General features: G+C 35.7%; 1 pseudogene; it reads right to left on the minus strand.

Moving 5' to 3' along the window:
* Positions 1-184: 184 nt before the first annotated feature.
* Positions 185-9,794, minus strand: LOC131803000 (uncharacterized; annotated as a pseudogene).
* Between the last annotated feature and the right edge of the window lie 14,725 nt (positions 9,795-24,519).

A 24,519-nucleotide genomic window follows, 5' to 3' on the forward strand; every position in this document is an offset into this window, starting at 1 on the left:
TGAGACCTCGTTTCATTCCTTTTCAGTTCCCTTTTCATGGAAATTTACTTCAGTCGGTATAATGCACCTTTGGAAAACTCTTCCATAGAGATTTCCACCTTTGAATCCAGTCTCATTGTAATTTCGATACCTTTACGTTTTTCCCTTTGTCGAAAAAGGAAGGAAAGACCAGTACACTTCTTACTTGTTTCTTTACACGTTTACATTTTATTAATTTCGATATCACTATTGAAGTATATAAATAAATATCCGTTATATAACTATGATGAATGTATGTATTAAACATATTTTTTATATCTGAGCTTAATGGAACATGATATGAGGCGATTATCTACTACGGAGGGAACAGATGGAGGGTTAGGGGTTACAAACTTATTATTAATACAGCTACGTTGCTACTCATTAGCTATTTACACCTGTCTTAAATACTGCACCCTGCGGACCCGCGAAGTATACAACCGTTCTGCGGCCTCTTCGCCTGGTTTGCGTGCGAGCATTACATGCAAAGTTAGTTTACCTAGGAGCTAATGTACTTTTCGATAGGCTATTCAGATGAGGGGGGGAACAACTAGTGTTGCTGACTTTAAGCCGCCGGCGTCGTCACAGTTTCAGCGTTGCTGGCTGGAGGGGCATTTTCGTTGTTTGTCGATCGGACATGGATTGCAGTAGCTTCAATGACTTCGACGACTGGCAGATCGGCTGGGTTATTGTTCACGTCACTTTTGTTTGCCGACTCCTCTGTTGGGTGCTGTTCGGTTTCTTGGGCTGGAAGTGATGCTGTTTCAGTCTGTGCTGCAGGAACCTCTGCCTGAGTGGGAGCATCCGCTTGAGTGACAGGAACTTGAGTTTGTTGTTGGGTTTCGGTGTTATTGTTATTATTCTGTGGCGGATGTGGTTCTGGACTGGATACCTCTTTTGCCTCTGTTCACCGCTTAGTTGGATTTTTGGTACTTCCAATGGCGCAGCAGCAGGAGCCGTATTGTTTGTCTTTTTGGGTTCACGCACAGGCGATGCAGCCTTCGAAGACTGGGGAGTTGGCGTACGTGATACGGGCGTAGCACCTCTGGGAACATCTAGGCCATGAGCTTTCTTATCCAACAACACCGATGTGGCTTGGGGAGCTGGACTACCCGATCGTTTAATACTTTCATTTTGTCATTCAATTCACGACGTATCTCAGCAATGGGTTTCAACAGGAAAATCGGAACATCATCGTCACGTCTTTGGAAAAGCATTTCACCCTCGAATTCGACCAGTTTGTGTTTTCGGGCTCTGAGCAGAATTCCCACAACTTTGTCGGATATGTAGTTGTAAATCTGTGGAAGAACAATTATTGGAAACATTTCGAAGTGTGACCTTGTTTGAACTTACATTGAATAGCTCTCCGAAGGGTATAACCCGCATACTTGGTTCATCCTTAACATTGTAGCCCTCCGAATCAATAATTTGACAAAGCTCCAACATTTCCTTTAATACGTGGATGTTGGCCTTCTGTCCTCTCATTTCGGTTAAACTACCTGCCAGGGGTCTGTAAAAATGCTATCTTTGATTAGTATCGCGCGTGGTGGGCTTTGCACTGATGTTTCTAACTTACTTGCCGTACTCATCCTTGGAAAAGGTGGGCTTTGGTGAAGAACGGCCATCCGTCTGAGAGAAGGGGTTAACAGCTGCGATTGCTTGTGTTGATTGACCTGATTATTAAACATGGCTACTTTTGAGGAGAGCGGCGAGTCCTGTAATGTAGAAAAGGGAAAACAATTAAGAATATTATGGAGATGACTACAGAGTGGGGTAATACAAATTGTTCCATTTGAAAGATTTGGCAAATTAACAGATGTGATTTTGATAAAGAAAACCCCAAAAAAGAAAGACGAATATTTTCAAAAAAAAAAAAAAAAAAAAAAAAAAAAAAATAATAATATTTGCTAAGTAGGTAACTGATTACAGATTTCTATTTTATGTTGCGGTAGCACCGTGTGTTTCATCGTAACTCGATGCTTCTATTCCATCACAATCCAGCATGTGGATACAATTCATTATGCGTATTGTCTATTCAAAAGTGCAGATGCATGTAGGTACATACATAATCTGCAACATTTAGAAAATAACGTGAATTAGATAACCTTCACAAACGGCGTGAGATGATGTTTTGGGGCCGCGTCATAAAATAAATATTTTAATTAAAAATGTAATTACGTTTCATTTGTCAATATGATTACGTTGATGTGATGGTTGGCATGTCACCCAAAAATGAAATGCAATTTTAGCAGCTCTAAGGGATGCTAACGAGCTCATGATCCGGGAACAACGAGAACAACCCACTTTATCACAAGATACCGCTTTGGAGAAGTAGATTTAAATTTGGTTCAACTGAATTTTAAATCATTGCTTTGCATTTTTACGCACAAATATTTTACCCATGCAGAGCTACACTTTTAGCCACCTACTTGTAAAATCTGAGATATTTGTCTGATTTTAAACCGTTGCCGATTTGAAACCTGCACCAACTAAAAGAGAATCTGCTTTAGTTTTCGATGACGATGAAATTGGCAAATTTTTCTGCTTGACTAAGAGTGTCGGTCCACTCGCTCAAATACGACGTAAATAAATCAAATTCTTTCACTTGAAGTGAATGGTAAACAAAATGGTTCACACGTACCGTGCATATCGTACGTATGGGTAGGTGCATATCCTTTATAGATGTTGGCACGACACTAGCCAGCCAGCAACAATGGTACGAAGCGTGTTGGCCGTTACAATGCCATAACACTTGGGAGCTTGGGATTCAGTTGAATCTTTCTAGAGCCAAATGTTCTATTTTAGACATCATGAATGAATGAATGGCCGACAAAAACAAATAAATGCAGAAAACTTGGCGACAGTTAGCACAGAGCTATGTGTGGATGTGAGAGCGTTTAACATGATTACGGCGAAGAGATGATAAAATCAAATCAATGGAATTAAATGTTCGCGCTGAGGATGAATCATTGATATTGTTTGTTTCAACTCGCAAAACAGCCTTAATGGGAGATGTTGTAGCATAGATATTACATTTTTGCTCCAAACTTAAGAATGGTTTGTAAAACTTGGACTTCTGGCATCATTTCTAGGTGAGAATATATTTTTTGCATTCTTATTTGTTTAATGGCTTGATTTTTTTTTGTTATCGTTTTGGCCTTTGTCCAAATATTTCAATCATTGCTATTTACTTGGGAAGCGACGAGCCAATATATCATATCAACATTTGTGATTGGATGTTAAAACAATGATCGGGACAAAAAGAAAGAAAAAAAAAAAAACAAAAACAAAACAAGTACTGGCGCCGGTAGATATTAAATAAATGCCTGCAAGTGATTGGTTTTCTTTCGATACAAAGTGGCCATGCCGACCTAGAAATATTTCTGATTTGTCAATCTCTAGTTGTATTCCCAGCTTATTATCAGCAGTGCGATAGACAATAACGTATTACAGACATTAATCGATAACATCAAATTTGCATGGCATATAATTTAATGTAATTAACGAATTTGTGGGCAAGTTAGCGAAGAAAATAAATGCTCTGTTCCAGAACCTACAAAAATCTGCTATTTTTGCATTTTTTTCGATTTCATAAAAAGAAAATCGGTTATCGTAGTAAAACTTTTACATTCTTGCAGTTCTGGAACAGATCAATATAAAGACCAAACGATAGAAACAATGACGTTAATTTTTCCCACTGAGGAGGAGATCGACATATTTAAGACTATTTGAATCGATCCATATGTGTTTCGGCCGCTTACAACTGAGCTTGTCCGTCAAACATTTATATTTGCGCTTAAGATTTCTTTCAGATTTTTATATATATATTCCCATTTATTTCAGGTTATAAACACAGTCCTTATAAAGAATGGTCAACGTTTTCAATTGCTGCAATTAACCGGGTTGGTTTATTTTTATCACGGTAATTGAGAATTGTCTTTCAAAATGATCCATTGCTTTTCCGAGATAAGAGCAGATTTCCAATACATTCATTTCTTTTTCTGTCAACCCAGTTTTTCTCGTGTTTTTATTTGCAGCTTTTTTAATCTACGGAATTTCAAGAATTTCCAAATGTTTTTCAATAATCATTGGGAATTCCTTACAAATCAAGAGTGTGGCATGTATATACATGCACACATAGATATGTATCCCTGTGTATGTAGATCTGCAAATCATATAAAATAGTTTTGTTTTATTCTTGTTGTTTTTTTTTTTTTTGTTTTTCGTTCTTCCTTTGTTTGAATAATAACCAGAAAAAGGAAAACACTTGACCATTTCATATCAATTTTTGAAATATTCTATTTATTTTTTGGCTGTTGTTGTTGCTGTTTACGGTTTACGTATTGTTTTTAATGTACTGGCGTCGCACATACATACAAACATACACACACACATTCTTAGTTCCTTGTTATTGTTGTTTGCCCGAGTGGCTAAAGAGCAAGCAAATCACTTGAATTCTTTAGATGAGTCGAGAGAAAGGGGGCTGAGTGGGCGGCCGTTAGGGGTTGAGTGAATTAAAATATTTTCATTTTTTGTTGCTGTGTCTTCAATTTTTCCGCCATAGACGCCGCACATGTGTTGACGACAATGCCAAGAAAATATTTGCACATATTAACTAACGTTAGTCAGAGCCAAATGCTGGGTGTCTTCAACATTGAAAGCAATTTGCCACATGAAAGAAAGAAACGTATTTGTTTTTGTTGTCTTGGGACATTAGGTGGGGTTTTTCAAAAGAAATATGTTCGACCATTCATTTAGCCTAATCTAGATGTCAATTGCACATCCTAATGAATGAATAAACTCTTTCAATTTATATTATAACTGAAAGTATATTCCAGTATCGGCCATTCTACTCAAGTATGACATGTAATAGGTAGTAAGTTTACCGCCCAAAAGTATGCTTCTGAGACAGCCACCCATTCGCTTGATAAGAAAAGAAAACTAACACACTTTATACACTTTCTTTTCCCTTTATAACCAATCTGGAATGAATTTTCAAAAAAAAAAAAAAAAAAAAAAATATCTTTTTACAACAACTTCCTTTCAGATATACCAGTGTTCTTGATTAGGCCCCAAATCTCGTCTTTAAGATCAAACAATTAGTCAGTCGAATTGGAAATAAGGACTAGTTTACGCATAATGTTAGAGTCACTTGTAAATCGAATCGAATTCCATCTTTATCTTTGGCATATTTTAGCTCACTCTAGGGCTTTCTCTACGATTTGTAAGCCATTAGTAGCGATTTAGAGTGCAGTACAGCAAAATTGGATATGTTTATGGCATAAGTGTATTATATAATACTACTATATATTTTATATAGTAGAGTATTTTTCAAAAATACGACTCTAATGTGATGTGTAAACTGGGCTTTGGTAGAATTTAATACAAGACTAGATTTAATACAAAACAAAAACTATTACTAGGCTGGTTGTCCCTTGGCACTGCAACCTCTAACAGAGATTTCATATCGACAAATGCCTCTAGTGGTACCGAGATTTGTTCCCGTTTATTTGGCACACAACACTCGTCGGACAATCTGCACATCGCTACCACTTTTCATGTCAAAACAACAGCCGGCCAAAAGTGTCGCACACTTTTTAATGAAACTGCGAGCGAGTGAGTGAGCGAACACACACCGTTGGCGTTTGCCTCTAATGCTGTTCCTGTTCACTTGGCATTGACCGTCAACGAGGCTATAAATGTACAACATTGTGTGTCCATCCGAGTATATGGCTCGGAACGGAATGGCGTCGTTGATCTTGCCGGCGGCAACTTTTAGCGTTCTTTTTTATTATTCTTCTATTTACCAACCAAGTGTATATTTTGATTGTCCTAGCAACAAAAACAACAAGTTATAAATACTCGACGAAATGGGGGATCGCAATTTGTTTTGGATAAAAAATGTTTTCCGATGATATATGCAGTATACATACATATATATCTGCAGACACATACAGTATAGGGGAATTGGTCGTTTTCTTAATGAAATCGGATCATTGAATAGTGTTTATGATTCTCCTATGGATATTGATGGCGTCAGAACATGGCTGGCCAAACTGGACAACATGTTTTGCAGTGAGATTTTTGTTGACAAACTGTTTAGTCTCTCTGATGATTTGTTGTTATTTTCTTAGCTGTCATAAAAATAATGAAGAGTGCTTCCGGTAAAAATGTTCTTTTTTGGTTTGAGGTCAGAATAACAATAAAAAAAGGCTCCGATTATTTACTTCCGATATTTGAATCATAATCCATGATCAGTGCCTTTACAATTATGTACCTCTAGGTTTGTGCACAGCACAGTTTGGCATCTATGTAACTTCGTTGGCAGTTATTCATCTGCGTAGTTTATGTTCATAATTTCAACGGCTCCACTAACCAGTTTTTACCTAATATCAAGCGATGTACATTTTGAAACATCTCTTCGCTCCCTTATCTTTATTCTCAAATCTAACTGTAACCAATCCCACTGCTCAAATCTCTCATAATTTATTCATTCATTTCTTTTCCAAAGAAAATTCCCCAGATTTCATCGACCCAGAGGCAAAAGAAAACAATGTCTGCCTATGAATTTTCTCATCTGCATCTCTGATGAAGGTGGGATTCCCATTGCATGACAGTTAAAAGGGCTGTGAACAGTTCCATTTCCAACCATTGTTTGGAACAACAGGTGTAGTTGGCTTTGTGGAAGGGTTTCCACTAATTAATTACCCAAGCCACAGCCAGGTCACTTTCTCTTTGGATTATTCGGCACAAGACTGACACGATGGAAACGGTGGATAACAGACATCATAATTAATCAAGGTCGAAAGTTGTTGGGGCATTTCGTGTACTTGGCCGAAGGGGGGGGGGGGGGGTGAGTAGACCTGTTTAAAGTTAGGCTCATAAAATGTTGAAAAATAAAGCCATTTTCCTACATTAATTTCAAAAAGAATGAATATCTTGGCTGCATCACAGCCAACAGGTTACATTTCCCAAATGTTCCAAGCCACACCAACAATGCACATTAACCTGTTTGTGTTTGTGCAAATGGGAAGCGTTTATGGGCATAGAGCGTTTGGAGAGAGTGTCACAACGACAAAAGAAATTCCTGTTTGCCAGAATTATTTCATTTTAATAACCACAACGTGTTGATGACTTAGAAGCTGGCCATTAAGCAAAGCTTGTCCAATGTAGACCAATGGGTTAAGTGTGTCCAGAACCAAACCAGTTGATGACATTTGCCAACTTGACCAAGAGAAGAAAGCATGTATTTATTTATTGTTTTTGACCAACTTCACTTCATTAAAAACTGAATAGGAAAATTGACAGAAGCCACCAAACGAAACTTATATGCAAACCAAATAATAGAATTATTCGATATCGAGTATGGCCACTTAGTTAGCAATCTTGTATGTTTATATTTAGAAAACAAAAAATGGACAGGTATTTTTGTGCGACTGCGAAGATGAGCTACGTTTAGGCTTAAACTTTTTTTTTGACAACGTATTTTCTAGGAGGTCAGACGTGCCATGTAAGTTCGTTTGAAGCGCAAATACCCAAAATCGAGCATTTCATATTCCACCAAGGATAACATTATTTTTGTTGAAGTTGCAACATCAACGGACTAACTGGCAATTACTTAAAAAATAGTAGGTGTTTAGAAAACTTCCTTCTTTTAGCCTATCTCGAGTAGTTTTCTTAAAGTTATTTTCAAAAAATATATTGGGTATGCTCCTATATCACTATACGAAAGAAAAACACCACTCCAATTTTTTCTTTAACTCAAAAAAAAAAACTATTGAACAACTCATTTGGGACTATTCTTTGAGTTCTCCCTGTCAATCCAAAGAACATTGGAAAAATACACAATTTCCGTAATAGCTTTGTTGTCAATAAGTTTAAGATCTCACGTAAGAACTCAATTTGTACCCATTTTTATAAAATTTAAACTAAAAAATAAAACATTTCGTACTATACATAGAACCGATGTGCTAATTTATCAAAGAATTGACAAATGTGAGAATCCCACCTTCTATTAAAATTTCATGACATTTCGATCACAACTGAAAGATGTAGCGTAATCAAAGGGTCTTAATTAATTTTGATATGCATATGTACCCTCAATATCAGATTTTTATTCTCGATAATCGACATAAGGTAGAAAATCCACCCTATGATGCATTAGTGGGCGCCCAAATGAAAACTCATTTCGACCTTAGCCGTTAAATATTTAAAAAGGGTAAAAGTCGACAAACAAATCGCGGTATGTATTTGTTGTATGGCATTGATTTCGAGTCGTCTGTCCATCATAAATATAGATTAATTAATAGTGATTTTGTTGTTTAATTATTTTATAAAATAAATTCTGACAATGATTGACATCTATGCTACACATTTCTATTTAATTACCAGTGGTTAAACATTTCTATTCGAGAATATTTTACCCAAAATTTTTCAAATGAAAAAGCGAATCAATGCAAAATTGGCATAAACTTACCATAACAAAACGCAATGCACCCAATTCGTGTGATAAGTCCGCCATTGTTAAGATCTCTGCTTTAGAAAATCACCACCAGAAATTGACAAAAGACTACTTCGGAAATCTTTGTGTAATAGTTGTTTGTATATCTTTACAATGTTTTTGTTGCTAGTGTTTTATTTGTTTTTTCGTTTTTTTTTTTTTTTGTAATAAATGCAACTTAGTCTCAAGAATGACGACAAGCTGTCAGATACGACACGCACACTAGACTCTTCGGAACAGCTCTTCACTATGCGACACAATTAAGGGGCGCTTGTGCGTTAAATCGCTCACGGTTAAATGTAACTTGCTGCAGACACTCGCTGGCGACTGTCGAATAGAGTCGTCGTTAATGGGCAAAGAAATTAAAACCGTTATAATTGTACTCTGCCAGCAACAATCACAATGATGCCCGCTGCTGTCGGTAGGTTGGCCGGTCGGTCGCTCGGTTTCTATTTCTATTTTGGTGCGGTTGGCTGGCGCTGTGCGCGCGACTTAGAAAAGCACCGAAAAATTATATCACTTAAACCGATGTCGTCGACAGTCAATGGGAGCTCTGGCTGTGCGCAGGTTGGATGCTTTCTTTGTTGGTAACACAGCACTTTCCTAATGTGATTGGTAGGTAGGTAGGTACCTATTTCGTTTTCAGTTTCTTTTAGGAGCGTTTTATTGTCTCACGAAAAATAGATTTATTGTCTTTATGTTATTTGAATGTTTGCTTCTACTTTTTGTTCTTTTTTAGGTATTTTTGTTATTTTTCTTTTCCTTTCTTTTTTGGTTTTCTTTAAGAGATTAATATCTTTTCACTTTGACGACCGTTCCGCAAATGATGTCTTTTCAAATGTTGTGGATGGCTTTTATTAATAAGTTTTCAGATTTTCATACTTTGCCAGAATTGCTTGCATATCGAGTATAGCTCTCACAGATATAGCTACAGACATATGTTACGTATGTATATATTATTCACATGTACGATATCCCCTTGGTCTCTGTGTGTGGGGTACGGTTGTGTGTGCCTGTGTTTTTCGATTTTTATAGCGGGAAGAAGACCAAATATTTTCGAAACAGATTCATTCATTCATTGAAAATTTTCACAAGCAGAAATTCTTTATTTTTATTTTCAGCTGTAGCTGTTGTGGTTTTTCCTGATTCACGTGTTTCTCTGTGTCTCTTTATTGTCACCGAATTTTCTTTGCAAACGCCCTGTTCTCGATCGGGGAAAAACCTACGATGTAGGAAAAGCACTTATTTTCTGTTGAGTAAACGGGACAAGAGTGAGCCTAACATTGAAAACAGATTTTCATTTATACCCCCCAAAAAAATGAGACGAAGAAGAAAAAGTCGAAAAAAAGATCAATCCATTCTGGCTGTTTGGCTAACAAAAACTATGAACCAAAATGACAACGGCCCCCTCTCTCTACACAGCCGAAGACATCACAAATTCCCAACAGCTGTTGTTTTTTCTCTTCTTTCTCAATTGCTCCAACCACTTTCTTCTTTCTTTCTCTTATTTTGGCCAATATGCAGCTGAGATGATGGTGAACACACACACACAGCAACAACAATTCCACATTTCAGCAGAGAAAACAAAACAACACGGCAGCAGGGCGCATACCAACGGCATGATTTGACTTTTGATTCGAACAATTCTCTCTTCGGAAGTGCTCAGATTGAACATTTCCGTTAAAAAGAAAAGATCACAGCGCAGAAGAGAGGAAGGAAGTGCTTTCTGGCGTAGTGTAAATTTTAAATGGAATTTTACTTTTTCGAAGTAGATGTGTGGGTAGATGATGGCGGGAGTTTGGGGAAAGTGTGAAACTTGCTCTATGGAAAGAAGAACTATGCAGAACTATGAAAAATAACAAAACTGCTGACAATTCTTCCAAAACAACACGTCAGCCGAGTTAATTGAGTAATACGTTTTTAGTCCGCTGATGGGACTGTGTATCCCCATATACCCAATTGAATTAAAGACTTCACTCTTGATATATACCAGAACACCCTCTGGTATATTTAATTTGTCTAATACAAGTCTAATACAATTTTAATCTTTGTCCAATATGTGTAGCAGCAAATAATGAGTAGCTTGCTTGTGCAATCGTCAAAATCTGGAGTTGCTGCGTCTGAGAATAGCAACAAAATCTTACAACCGTCCAAAATGTTTGGAATCTAAATTCAAAAAGAAGTTATACCTGTTAATAAGAATTGCTCTGTAACCAAAACAGACCCGATAAAAGCACATATTTTGTTACAAAAGAAATGATTTTTTAATTATTAAATACAAACATGAGTAAACAAAGATATATGTAAGAGAGCTGTATGTCCTATATAAGGTCGGCCAGAAAGCCCTTCTGACAACGAAGTTAACGTCAAATCACAAAAAAAGTCACATTGTGGTCAAAAGTAGTCCTCTTGTCCGACCTTATGTAGGCCTTGACACAATTGCTTTTCATGTAGTTTGGTGTACGTTTTTCTTCTCCATGGTACTCTTTACGTATACCGTATACACACTTCGACTCTGAAAGATTTCTTGAAAGAAATTTGAGCTTATAGCTAAGAAGGTAAATGATTAAAAACTAAAAACCTCAATTGGAAATATTTAAATTTCGGCTTGATATTATTTGGATTCAGCTGATAAAACTTGTACCAGAAAAATGTTGTCTTCATTCAAAGGACCATAATGTTAACGATTAAACTACATCAAATAACATTTTGTTACAAATTATTGGGTTGTCAAACACTCCAAATTGCGTCTACTCTCTCTCACTCTCTCTCTCTCTCTTCACAATTAGGTTTGTGGAATACTCGGCGTATGCGTAACATTTAAAATGCATTATATGATTGAGTTCAAGTTATTTACTGCTCCTTTATTCGGCGGGATGGTTGGTGGCAATACAATTGGAAATGAAAAAAAATCAAAGAATTTCTTTTTAGTTCGGTTTTCCGTTTCACATATTTTCTGAATGAAAAATTCATTTCGCTTAACGATTTGATCTTTGTCGCTAATTTACGTCATTTGTTTTGGCGTCGTTGCTGTGGTTTCTTTTTATTGACGATTTGTTGCGGGGTTTTTGTTGTTCTTTGTCCGAAATGCTGCCAAAAATCTGGTGTTTTTTTTTTTTGTTTAATTTCATAATGGGAAAATAATAATAATAAGAATGTCTCTAAAATAAATAATATGTATATGTATATAAATACATGTTTATGTGTACGTATATATCTTAATATTATTGCGGATAAATGTGGCATTTAGGACAGTGGGGTATTTTGGTTGAATATTTAAAATTGTTTTCGAAGTTCTCCAAAAAATTGTCCTAATTGTGGGATTAGATGAAATCAATTAATGATGACGAAAACAAGCAAAATTTGTTAAAAATTATTTTAGCATAGTAAGAATATTTTATTTAAAAAAAATGAGTAACATTAGTAGGGTATTTGTGATGACACAGAATCGATTAAATAACTTACCTTTGCCACCTTTCTGACCTTTTAGAGGTTTGTCCTTGATAAAGCCTGGGTTGTCCCAGTTTATTGACCAGCTTCTGTATGTCTAAGCATATGTTTGTGTGTCCATCTAGATTTTATTGGCTCCACGTGCCGGCATTTGTTGGAGAATGTGAGGGTTGGCCTTGTCGAGATTGGCCTATTTTAAAGCTGAGTTGGTCCAGTTTATTGACCAGCTTCTGTATGTCTAAGCATATGTTTGTGTGTCCATCCAGACTTTATTGCTTACACGCGCCGTCATTTGTTGGTAAGTGTGAAGAAAAAAAAACTTTTTGTTTTGGTCTGTAATGGTCTCCCTATTAGACAATGATGCTCTTATCAGTACAAATTATGTTAGAATTGTGTGTCGATCTGTCGAGATGTAAGTCCGACCACTTACATGCTGTGACGAAATTGGTGATAGAAGTAAATTGTAACAGAAACATTGTTTTTATTTTGTTTTTCGTTTTGGTCATATTTCAGATGCATTATTGAATATTGACATGTTTTGTCAGTCTAGAAGTTGAAGGCATGCTTTGAATTTGTATGAATAATTATTTTTCAGATTAAAAAGTGGGCATAGAATTTAAGACAAACTTGTTTTAATTAGTCATCAGTTTTTTCTTTCAAGATAACGAAAACTAGGAAAGAAAAAATGTATTTAGTTCTATAGACTATTTGACGCCCTATATGTTTAATAAATAATGTGTGTATGTCTGTGTGCGGGTATTGATTCTTTTGGTTATGTAATGTTTTAATATGAGTATAGATTCATAAGATGTGTAGTTTGATGTGTTGTCATAATTTAGATGCATTTCTAGGCGTATGAGTTTGTAATGGTGATATCGTTGTAAGAGTTGAGAAAGTCATCATGAAGTTTACAAACTTTCCCATAATAACATAATCTATTTTATGTTAGCAGACCCAGAAAATATCATTGATTATATAAGAATGCACTTTCATTATCAATTATATTTGGCTGAATGTTAAATATATAAAAGCAGAAAAAATTTGGAAAATGCATTCAGTTTCTAAAGAACTCTCAAAATTAAAAAACAAAAATGGAAGGACAAAATTTAAAGTATGAAGGAGTGCATCCCATTCTCATGGAAGATGTGAAGGACGAAGCCGCGTTTTGCGAGCACGTTTCCTACATTCTACAGGACGATATTGCAGCAAGAAGGGAGGAAAATGATGACGTAGAGCTAAATTCTGATGACTGTTCAAGCGAAGAGACCGAATCGACGATTTTATCGGACACCGAGGATGAAGTGGAGGCGATACGAAATCATCTCCTAAATATTCTACAGAAGTTATTACAGGATTTTCAGGGAGATTATTTCGTATCGCCTCCACTTTATCGATTCGATTCGATTCGGTCTCTTCGCTTGAACAGTCATCAGAATTCAGCTCTACGTCATCATTTTCCTCCCTTCTTGCTGCAATATCGTCCTGTAGAATGTAGGAAACGTGCTCGTAAAACGCGGCTTCGTCCTTCACATCTTCCATGAGAATGGGATGCACTCCTTCATACTTTAAATTTTGTCCTTCCATTTTTGTTTTTTAATTTTTGAGAGTTCTTTAGAAACTGAATGCATTTTCCAAATTTTTTCTGCTTTTATATATTTAACATTCAGCCAAATATAATTGATAATGAAAGTGCATTCTTATATAATCAATAATATTTTCTGGGTCTGCTAACATAAAATAGATTATGTTATTATGGGAAAGTTTGTAAACTTCATGATGACTTTCTCAACTCTTACAACGATATCACCATTACAAACTCATACGCCTAGAAATGCATCTAAATTATGACAACACATCAAACTACACATCTTATGAATCTATACTCATATTAAAACATTACATAACCAAAAAATCAATACCCGCACACAGACATACACACATTATTTATTAAACATATAGGGCGTCAAATAGTCTATAGAACTAAATACATTTTTTCTTTCCTAGTTTTCGTTATCTTGAAAGAAAAAACTGATGACTAATTAAAACAAGTTTGTCTTAAATTCTATGCCCACTTTTTAATCTGAAAAATAATTATTCATACAAATTCAAAGCATGCCTTCAACTTCTAGACTGACAAAACATGTCAATATTCAATAATGCATCTGAAATATGACCAAAACGAAAAACAAAATAAAAACAATGTTTCTGTTACAATTTACTTCTATCACCAATTTCGTCACAGCATGTAAGTGGTCGGACTTACATCTCGACAGATCGACACACAATTCTAACATAATTTGTACTGATAAGAGCATCATTGTCTAATAGGGAGACCATTACAGACCAAAACAAAAAGTTTTTTTTTCTTCACACTTACCAACAAATGACGGCGCGTGTAAGCAATAAAGTCTGGATGGACACACAAACATATGCTTAGACATACAGAAGCTGGTCAATAAACTGGACCAACTCAGCTTTAAAATAGGCCAATCTCGACTAAAAACTAGCCTAATCTCAACTCTAACAAGGCCAACCCTCACATTCTCCAACAAATGCCGGCACTTGGAGCCAATAAAATCTAGATGGACACACAAACATATGCTTAGACATACAGAAGCTGGTCAATAAACTGGGACAACCCAGGCTTTATCAAGGACAAACCTCTAAAAGGTCAGAAAGGTGGCAAAGATAATTTATTTAATCGATTCTGTGTCATCACAAATACCCTACTAACATTGGACCACATCGTAAAATTCGTAATATGTATTTGCTTATTTCAAATCCTTTCCGCCTTATCAGGATTATATAAAAATATTCATTGCTACTAGTGAAAAAATCATATATCATCATCATATATAAAAAATCATAAAAAATAAACAAATTTAGAAAACAAAATTTGGTTTTTTTGTTTATATATTTTTTAATATAAGATGCCATAATTGATAATTCTTGCTTGTGGAAATCCAATAAATCCATTTTTAAACTCGGTGGTATTGGGCAACTTTTGCATTAAATTGTCAATAGCCGAAAAATTCGAAAAAGGAACCACAAATTCTAAGTTATGTAATCTTCTTAAATGTCGACAGTTTTTATACCCTCCACCATACTATAGATAATATCTTAACGTTGTCATTACGTTTGTAACTCCTCGTCTGTCTGTTGCTACCACGCTATTTTTAGAACGAATTGAGATATTAGGCTAACATTTTGCACCCATGTGTATTTGTCGGTCCACGTTTTCCTCTCTCAATATTCGGTATTTTAATGATTTTAGCGACACCTAAATTGTTTCATATTTCGTATTGAAAGGTCTCAATGGGTACTAAAACCTATGACAAAAAATTACTTATGCGGGTCCTCGTTTTCGTGTACCCCCATATAACTGTTTTTATGTAAATTTTTCGAAGATTTCTTTTTAAATTTTCAGGTTCCTTCCAAATGTTTGTCTGTATGCCATAACATCTGATGTAATGGCATCCTTAATTTCTTTTCTATTCATTTCACACAGACATACACATGTGTGCGTGTGTATCTTCATTTCCGTTCTACAATTTCTTACCAAACTTGGTAATGTGCGCATTTCATTTGCAGCCGTCTCTGCTGATTGATCATTGTCGTAAATGATTCGTCCGTCGTCCGGTGATGATAGAATAAATTCCGCTCGAATGATATTTAAAAACTCATCGTTTTGCCTTGAATTGCGAATACTGTTTGTGGTTGAATTTCTTATTTGTTTTTTTTTTTTTTGAAAAGAGAATGATGAATGCAGATGGCAATAACAAACACAAAATGTTTATATAAAATGCCAATGATGCGTTAACAACAAAACAAAAGTTCATTTAACTTTTTCCAAAATCATGACGATTGCCAATATGATGCATCGGAATTATTCATGGATTTATAGAACTGTGTATAGAATTTGTATTGTATTTGTATTTTTAATGAACTGCCTAAATAATGCATCCCAAAATTCAAAACTATGAATTAAATACTGAAAGGGTGAAACCGAAATTGCACAGACTGCTGAATTAGTAAGCGAGTGTCAGCTGATTGACTATAACCCATCTATCCAATATTCTAGACAAATTCCGTTTAAAAAAATTTGATTCGGAAATAGAAGAGAAAGCCAGCCGGGCATTCGGTTATTAATTGAGTTGTGACAATTGTTTGTGCCAAACATCGATGCAAACGTTCGGCAAATTATTTATTTGTATGGGCTTGCTGAGAGACGTGTGTGTACAACACACACACACATACACCAACAAATTTGTTTATAACAATTAGACAGTGAATCACTGAGGCAAAAATAATTTCAACAAAACAATTATGAAAATGCAAAACAAATTTTGTAGTTTATTTTCGTTTTTCTTTGATGCCTTCCTACACTACAAAAAAAAAAAAGAAATTAACAAAATATCTAACTAAATATATTCTTCTATTATAGTTATGTACACATACATACATACATACATATGTACATAAAACACGGTTGGTGTTGAAGAATACGCTAAACATTTGTTTCCTATTTCAGAGGGTTTTTTTGACATTTTTTTTTGTTTTAGATCAACCAAATACGTATTTAGATTCGGTGATGCATAAGTTTTCGGTGATGAGGCCCCTCCCGAGACGAGGTAGCTTTGACAGATGGCATCATGTGCCATCAATTTCTAACTAGCTGATATTCTTGGACAAGCTTCATTAATGATATTCGTGGATGTTGGTATTCTGAGTCATTTGTTGGTTTTCGAGAAACCAATGCGAAGAAAAGAATATTGAAAGGATCACTAACTTCAACTTGATAGCTATATGTAAACTTTGAGACCACACGAGACGATTAACTCATTACTAGGTAATGCAAACAAATTTATTATTGGGCTTTTTCCCCAAAAGAGATGGATAATCAATTTTTTTATTGGCGAATGGTGCATTTACAGTTCCCAGGATTTGATAGACCCAGCGGACCTACATTTGCCAATTCCACCGCTTACATGAACGTGATATAAATATCCAAAGTCAAAAATATAGAGTGTGATTTTAATGGCCTCAGGATTCAGATGTGTGCAAAGGACCCCATTTGCTCTATTTTGCTCTCAGCACACAACTTTTTCCTGGACTTTTGAGTAAAAAGACAACATCTAGTAAAGTTTTTTTTTGTTCTTATAAAATATCGATTAAAAGGACACGCATAGAGTTTAAAAAAATCATATTTGTGAAACATCCATTGTAACTAAATTCTTTTTCAATACGGGTGGTTCATTTTTCAACACCACTGGTTTTATTCATACAATTACTTGTTTTGTTTGTATGGGTGTGTGTACAAATTACTTCATTTTACATTATCCTTCAAGTTCCTGCCTTGGAGTATAACTTTTTGTATGTCCCTTTTTGTTGTTTCCTTTTTTGTCAATATTAAGTGTCCGTCCTATTCCGTGCATCATCATAATCTTCATGCTGGCTGTATAGGATGTGCAAACACAATTACTCAGCCACTCATTCACCCACTTGCAGCAGTCCTAGGTGCTACCTATCTAATATTCACAATATTCGTTCACTTGCCAGCCGGGCACATGATAAATGAATGATCTGTCTCGATATGCAAGCTGACGTTCTTCCCATGTATGTATGCATGCATGTAAGTATGTGTGTATGTATCTATGGCTGCTGCATTATCCCATAACAATGAAAGGTGACATGTGCTGGGCGAACGGGATTCGTCGTCTATTATATTTCACAGATCTGGGCCAAAAAAAAATGAACATGTTTGTTTTTTGATGCAATTTTTGCTAAAGTTTCCCTCTCCCTCCCTCTAAACACTCAATTCGTTTCGATGCTTTGCAAAAAAATTGAATTACAATTTATAAGCATTTTATTATCTGTAAGTGGTGGCCCATAGATTAATTTAATTGCTGGTTGTTGTCATGTTGGCATTAATAAAATAAAAATGCATTCAGTGCATAATTCATCCGCTGCCGCCGGGGAGACGTCAAGAATGCACTTCATTCCTGTGGCCTGTCGTAATGCCTGTGTGTGTGTGCGTGGATACCTTTATATGTAAATTTATGATCAGATATTTGCTAATTAAGAGAAAATGCCGGGCGTCCTGCCTGTCAGCCAATCTCTAGCCGAGACGTCGTGTTCAATATTATGTACATTGGGTTTCATTCAAAGGAATATTTTCGCCATATTCAACATTCAAGGAAAACTGAAAACATACATACAGACAGATTTATTATTAATTTAACACAAGTGCCCTTGTGTGATACAAATGTCGGTGTGTTAGATAAAATATGCATTACATTAAATTAGGAATTTGCCGCGAATCGGCAATATTGTTGCATTGTATCGTACTTTCTATATTGGAATATTCGAAAAAAAGGAAAATAAATTTATGCGTTTTTGCGGGAACAGAAAAATGAAATTGTTTTTCGATCTTGGCTTATGGGTTATAAAGACTTTTTTCAACTTTTTTTTTTTTGAAATTGCAACAGTTCAAATTAAATTGCAATAGCAGTTCATCTTACGAGTCAATCTTGAAATATAATTCCATTGCCATTTAAATAACAATTAGTTCCATTGTCGAATAATTCGTTGTTTACCTATTTATATTTAAAATTCTCTAAATTCTTTTAATATTAGACAGTTAGGTTCTACAGAATTTCTAATGTGTTTGTGCATGTGTGGGAGGTGTAAACAAATAATTTTGGTAAAATGTTAAAAATAGATTTTAGCTCTTTTTCTCTTTCTATTTTGGATAAAAATATTTCACTCTTCTAAATATAAACGCAGTGTTTTTTCATCCTTGTTTACATTGACTTTGAGAAACTGCTGTGAAAAACTCTACCGGATAATAGGTGTGTTCCATACAACGACAACTTAATTGACAATCTAAATAACGCATTGAAATAATTTGTACAAATTATTATTGTTCGAGTCGAGTAAATGAGAGCAGGTGAAGAGAAGAATTTTCACAGTTAAGTTACTGAGAGTTAGTCCGAATTTACATTTGGCAAGTCTCTGTTTGTGGAAGAGAGTGGTAAAGGGAATGGGATTCCTTTTTGTGTTTACATTTGTATACAAAAATATAATACAAAAACAAGAGGCAAGTTTCATGGTACAATAAGGAGGTATAGCAGTTTTGTAAAACTATAGAAATACCTCTCTGAGGCTATGCCCGCTTCCTGTTAGAATTATTCAAAATTATATCCAACAAGTTGTTTTCATTTATTTGATATTTTTAAACTTATTTAATAGTATAATACAACGTTGAATGTTTATTATCTGAAATCAATTAAACCATTTCCTGAAACATTGGTTTTGCATCGACCGCAAGGCTGCTGTTTTTCAATCGGCTGTTCTTAGTGGTTAATTCTTGCTGAGTACATTTATATGTATTTGCAATATTTGTACATTAGAGAGAAAATTTTCTCAAATTAAGCTTCAAAGAAATTTTTACTCGAAAACTAATCGTACACCCCCATTATATTCGTGTACATTGGAACATTAACGAATATTTCAATTTTTGGACTGAATGACAAAGGAGTGACGCGTCTTTTTTAAATTGTGAAAAATTTGAATCGTCCTTAATCAATATTATCCTTAGCAGTATGTATGCAAAAAGTGGGACCATGTGTACACTTGTGCGTATTAGTAAACACCAATCGTCTAAAATGTAGATATAAAAAATGTCCGATCATTCAAATGAGTTCGGTATTTGAATGTGGGTGTGTGTGTGCCACCAAATTATATTTTTTCACGTAATAACAGACATGAGTAATCTACATCAGCATCATCTGCATCAGCCCACATCAACATCATCCTCGTCAGAACATCGTCACTGGCGAGGCAAATGTTAGGGTAAACAAACTTATCGGTGGCCGCCATTGGACGCAACAAACGGAACGGAAAATTCTACCTGCCACATTCTGCTCGCTTTGTACGGCAACCGAGAGCCTCAACATTCCATTGATGTGTTGGGTGTAATAAACTTCAATGTGATCTGAAGAGAACAAAAAGCATTCACTTGCTTAGTCATGAACTTGAAATGCTATTTCCGATTATGAGTGATGTCGTTACGCTGCATAAAGAGATCAAGTGGAAATATTAAGCAAATTTGATTTGTCCCCTCCTATTCCCCATGTATGTTTGCATGTAGATATATTTGGCCTCTTATAATCACACGCTAGTTTGATTAATTAGCTTTCGTGTAATAACAAATGTCGACATTTTACTTAACAAATGTGCTCCTGTATGTGAAATAAATGCCCAAAATAGAAAGAAAAAACACTCTGCAGCAAAATCCAAGCATATTTCTTTCCGAATACTCTTCGGGTCCCATTCATTATTGCCACACATCTTTTTTTTGATGTCTCGCTGATGCTGATGTTGATGCTGATAAATGATGCCAATTTGTAGTTGTCCCTGTAAAGAGAGATAATCGACAACTATAATTATCAATTTGTTACATTAGTTGTTGTTGCTGTTGTAGCAGACCGACTGTTGTTACAGACAGTCGTAAAACCCTATCAAGTTCATAGGCTCTGTTACAGATTCTTCAAAAAGTTTAACAAACATTTCATAATTTTTCTCTCCCAATAGAGATTCAACTGATTTGCATGTGTGTGTTTATTTTGCATACACACACCCACACATAGTGTGTTACCCATTGGGTCTTATCAACTGCCAACCACGTGTACGGTCCAGACATTATACTATACTTCATGATTTTCAGTTTGGGTTCACCGAGTGCATTCTGTAATCCGAGTGCTGAGAAGAGGGCGGTTGTGGTTGAATCGGTCATTGCCACAAATTACACTTGGGCGCTACCAGCACTTTTTTATTGGGCCAATGTTTTTGATGTTGAACTGCTTTCATAGAATTTTATTGGCGCCCAACCATCGCCCATTTATTGTGTGATCGATTTTTGAAAATCCAGGCCATTTGATTTTCTGAATGAGGGTTTGGGTGAAGGACCCTTGAAACGGACTTTTATTTTTCAATTCATTTACAAAGGCTATGTCGAAATTTTCGAATGAATAACAGAATTGCAGCTGTGGAATGTGGAACGTGCTATTGGAATGCAGTATTAGGCTGCTGGCCACAGGTGGGACAAGGATTTATTTTACCAGAAGAGTATTTATTTTACCTAAGTGAAACTTTAGTGCAACATTCACTGGTGGCCAAAACTAAAGCAACTTAAATCGCAAAGACAATAAATGTCCTGTAACTTTTACAAAAATAAACAAATCGTAATTATTTTTCCAGTTTTAAATGAGGGATTTAATTCACTTTTAAGAAACTAAAAATAAAAATACAAAAATAATTTTGAACGAAAAACAATATGTGGAAAACTAAAATGACCCAATTTTTGCTTGGTCAAAACTAAAGCAACTTTTGATTTTTTATTTTAAAATAATTAAATTTTGGCTAGTAGTCGATAGCATAACCATTATTTTTGATAGCAGCTGCACACCTACAAGGCATTGAATCTATAACACGCTCAATTTGATCCTTGGGTGTGCTTTCCCAGGCACCCCGAATTCTTTAGAAAATGTTGTGCTTATTTATTTCCGAATCTCTCTTGATCTTCCTATCTACGACACTCCAAAGGTTTTCTAAGGAGTTTAGGTCAGGTGATTGTGTCGGCCATAACAAAACATGAATTGTTGACATCCGCAACCAATATTTGACAAGTTTTGATACAAGTTTGGGATCATTGTCATGCTGAAACACCCAAATCAGCCGAATATTTTACTCAGTGTAAGGGAACAACGTGATGTCCAACACATATTTGTAAACAAACCGATCCACAACTTTCTTTATTTTATGGGTAGGCCCAAGTCCATAGAAAGAAAAACAGCGCCACGCCATTTTTGACCCTCCCTCATGCTTCACAGTACCTTTGCAACACTGCGGCTTGAGTCCTTCATTTTTTGGTCTTCTCACCGTAAAATTTTTCACGTCTGAGCCTTTAATATTAAACGTGGACTCATCCCAGAAATAATGTTTTTTTCCATTGAACTTGATTCCACTTAATATTATCGTTTCCGAAAGCCTTTTTGATTTTTTTCAGATATAAATGGTTTTTTGATGTCTTACGGGCATGCAGACCAGCTGCCACTACTCGTCTACGCACTGATCTCGAGCTTATATCCAATGATTGCTCTCTTACCAATCCAGTTGAACTCTTAAATAGTTGTTTTTTATTTCTGTCACAATTTGTGGATCAGTACGGGCTGAAGTTTTTCACGGCCTTCATCCGTTATGGACTGTTACTACAGATCCAGTTTCAAAAAAACCGACTTAGTATACAGAAATAATTATGGAATCACATAAATATTTATGAAATATTTCTCGGAAATCATTTTCTGTGATTTGTTGTTTTGATAGTCACTGATAATTTGCTGTTTTATTCAGGTACTGTATTTGCTTCTAACAATTTTTAAATTTTTTGGGCAGTACTTAAACAACGAAAAGAAAAACCCATACTGTTGTAAAAAACTTCTCAAAAAGGATTTATGACAAGCGAAATTGTCGAAGGAAGCAAAAAGCGATAAATATCTCAGTAAAAACAATCTGAAATTGCAGCGGTTATATGCGTGTACAATAGAGTTGCTTTTGTTTTGTCCAAGCCAAAATCCGGTTAATTGACTTTACCAAACATTATTTTTTATATAAAAATGAATTTTGGTTTTATGTTTTAGGTTTTTAAAAAGTGAATACAGTACCTAATTTAAAACAAGAAAAACTTTCTCATTTTCTTAATTTTTGAAAAAGTTACAGGGCAGTCATTCTCTTTGTAATTTCAGTTGCTTTAGTTTTGGCCACCAGTGTATATTTTAATGCTAAAGTATTAGAGCTATATCGCGCTAACGAAATTCTGTGGCAGCTGGTTTAGTTGATGGTCAAATTCCAGCGAAAGAAGTGTCAATAGCGTCAATGCTTGAGACTAGTGAAACTACAAACATCCTCCTTTGGTGAAATGCAAGGGCTCTACACCGATACCGACCAGATCTGAATCCATATAATTTAACGTTATTTTCATTTGGTTCTATCTCGCATGTGGCGAAGAGAAAACTGTTTTGATCAAGGATTTTTTTTTTGTTACCAGTCCCTGCTTAAATGCCTAGATTGATGTACAATACACCCATGACCTTGAAACGAGATGGACGAGAGTACACTTATCAGAAATGGATCTTCTTCGTGTACGAAATCAATAAATTATTGCCTTTTTGTTTTTGAAAATCTCGAATTGGAATGAATCTGGGATTGAAAATAGCCAAAAGATAATCGCCAACTGTGGCGCTCATCTCATCAGTAGCATTTTCGAATTCAAAGGCGACTGTTCGGTTCAATATATTTTCCTTGCCAAACCGAAATGTTGATTAACTTCGACTTCGATTCGGTGACGTTGCTGTTCCACATAACAGCAAGCTTGTCGCTGATTCTGACAACGATTGGTGTTGTTGTGTATTTTTCAAAATTCAAACATAAAATCGATGTCACCCACACAGCGCCCCCACCCTGCCGATAGTGGGTCACGCTCACTATTTCATTGGAGTACCGGCCCATTTGATGATGCAGCGCATCGTGTCCATGGGCGAGGGTCATCGCACCATCAAAGTTTGGTTGGGAACCCAGTTGAATATGGTTTTTTCACACATCGACGATATAGAGGCCATATTGGGTTCCATGAAACACCTGCAGAAGGCGGCACAATATCAAGCCCTGGCTTCGCGAGGGGTTATTGATTTCCACCGGTTCTCACGTCGGCCTTTCATTTCAACATCTTAACGGAATATGTAACGGTTTTCGATACAAAGTCTCGTCTGCTGGTAGAAAAGATACGTCACCATTCCCTGGACAAAGCCAATGACGAAGGATTCGATTTCTATGAAAACATAAGCCTGTGTACCCTGGATGTCATCTGTGGTAAATATTTAAAGTGAAGCAAAAAAAAAAAAAAAAACAGGTCCAGTAAAAGAGATTGAATTGAGAAAAATGTATGACAGCTGCAAAAAGGTTCAGTAGGTTAAATCTCACGGGGAAAGTAAACAGACATACCTCATCTGTACAAACTGTTGTTCTATAACCCAAAATTCAGTAAATGAGAGCGAGTGAAGAGAACAGTTTTGAATAGTTTTCTATAGCCAACATCGGTTGTAAAATGTCGGATCCAAAGTAATTCTACACACTTTACAGGGTCTAAATGGTACTTTCCGACTCCGACGGACATAATTTATACATGGCGGTATTCCTAGAAAGTCATACTTGAATATGGATCCAGCTGGACATAGTACCCGTTTCGGGTGAAACTGAGGTGAATTTCGAATATGAACATGGCTAGGATGACTGCAAATGTCCTTGAAAGGATTTCAAAAAGAGAGATTTTGGATTATTTCAATGTAACCATAAAATATGTCAAATTGAATTGACATTCGAAAACTGAAGTTTCCACAAAAAAAAAAAAAATAAATAACCAGCCCTCTTCAAATGTAAACCCTGGACATTAGCTCGCCTGTGACACGCTCGTCGATTTTGTTTTTCAATGACGT

This window comes from Musca domestica, unplaced genomic scaffold (assembly GCF_030504385.1).
Source record: "Musca domestica strain aabys unplaced genomic scaffold, Musca_domestica.polishedcontigs.V.1.1 252, whole genome shotgun sequence".
Classification (NCBI taxonomy): domain Eukaryota; kingdom Metazoa; phylum Arthropoda; class Insecta; order Diptera; family Muscidae; genus Musca; species Musca domestica.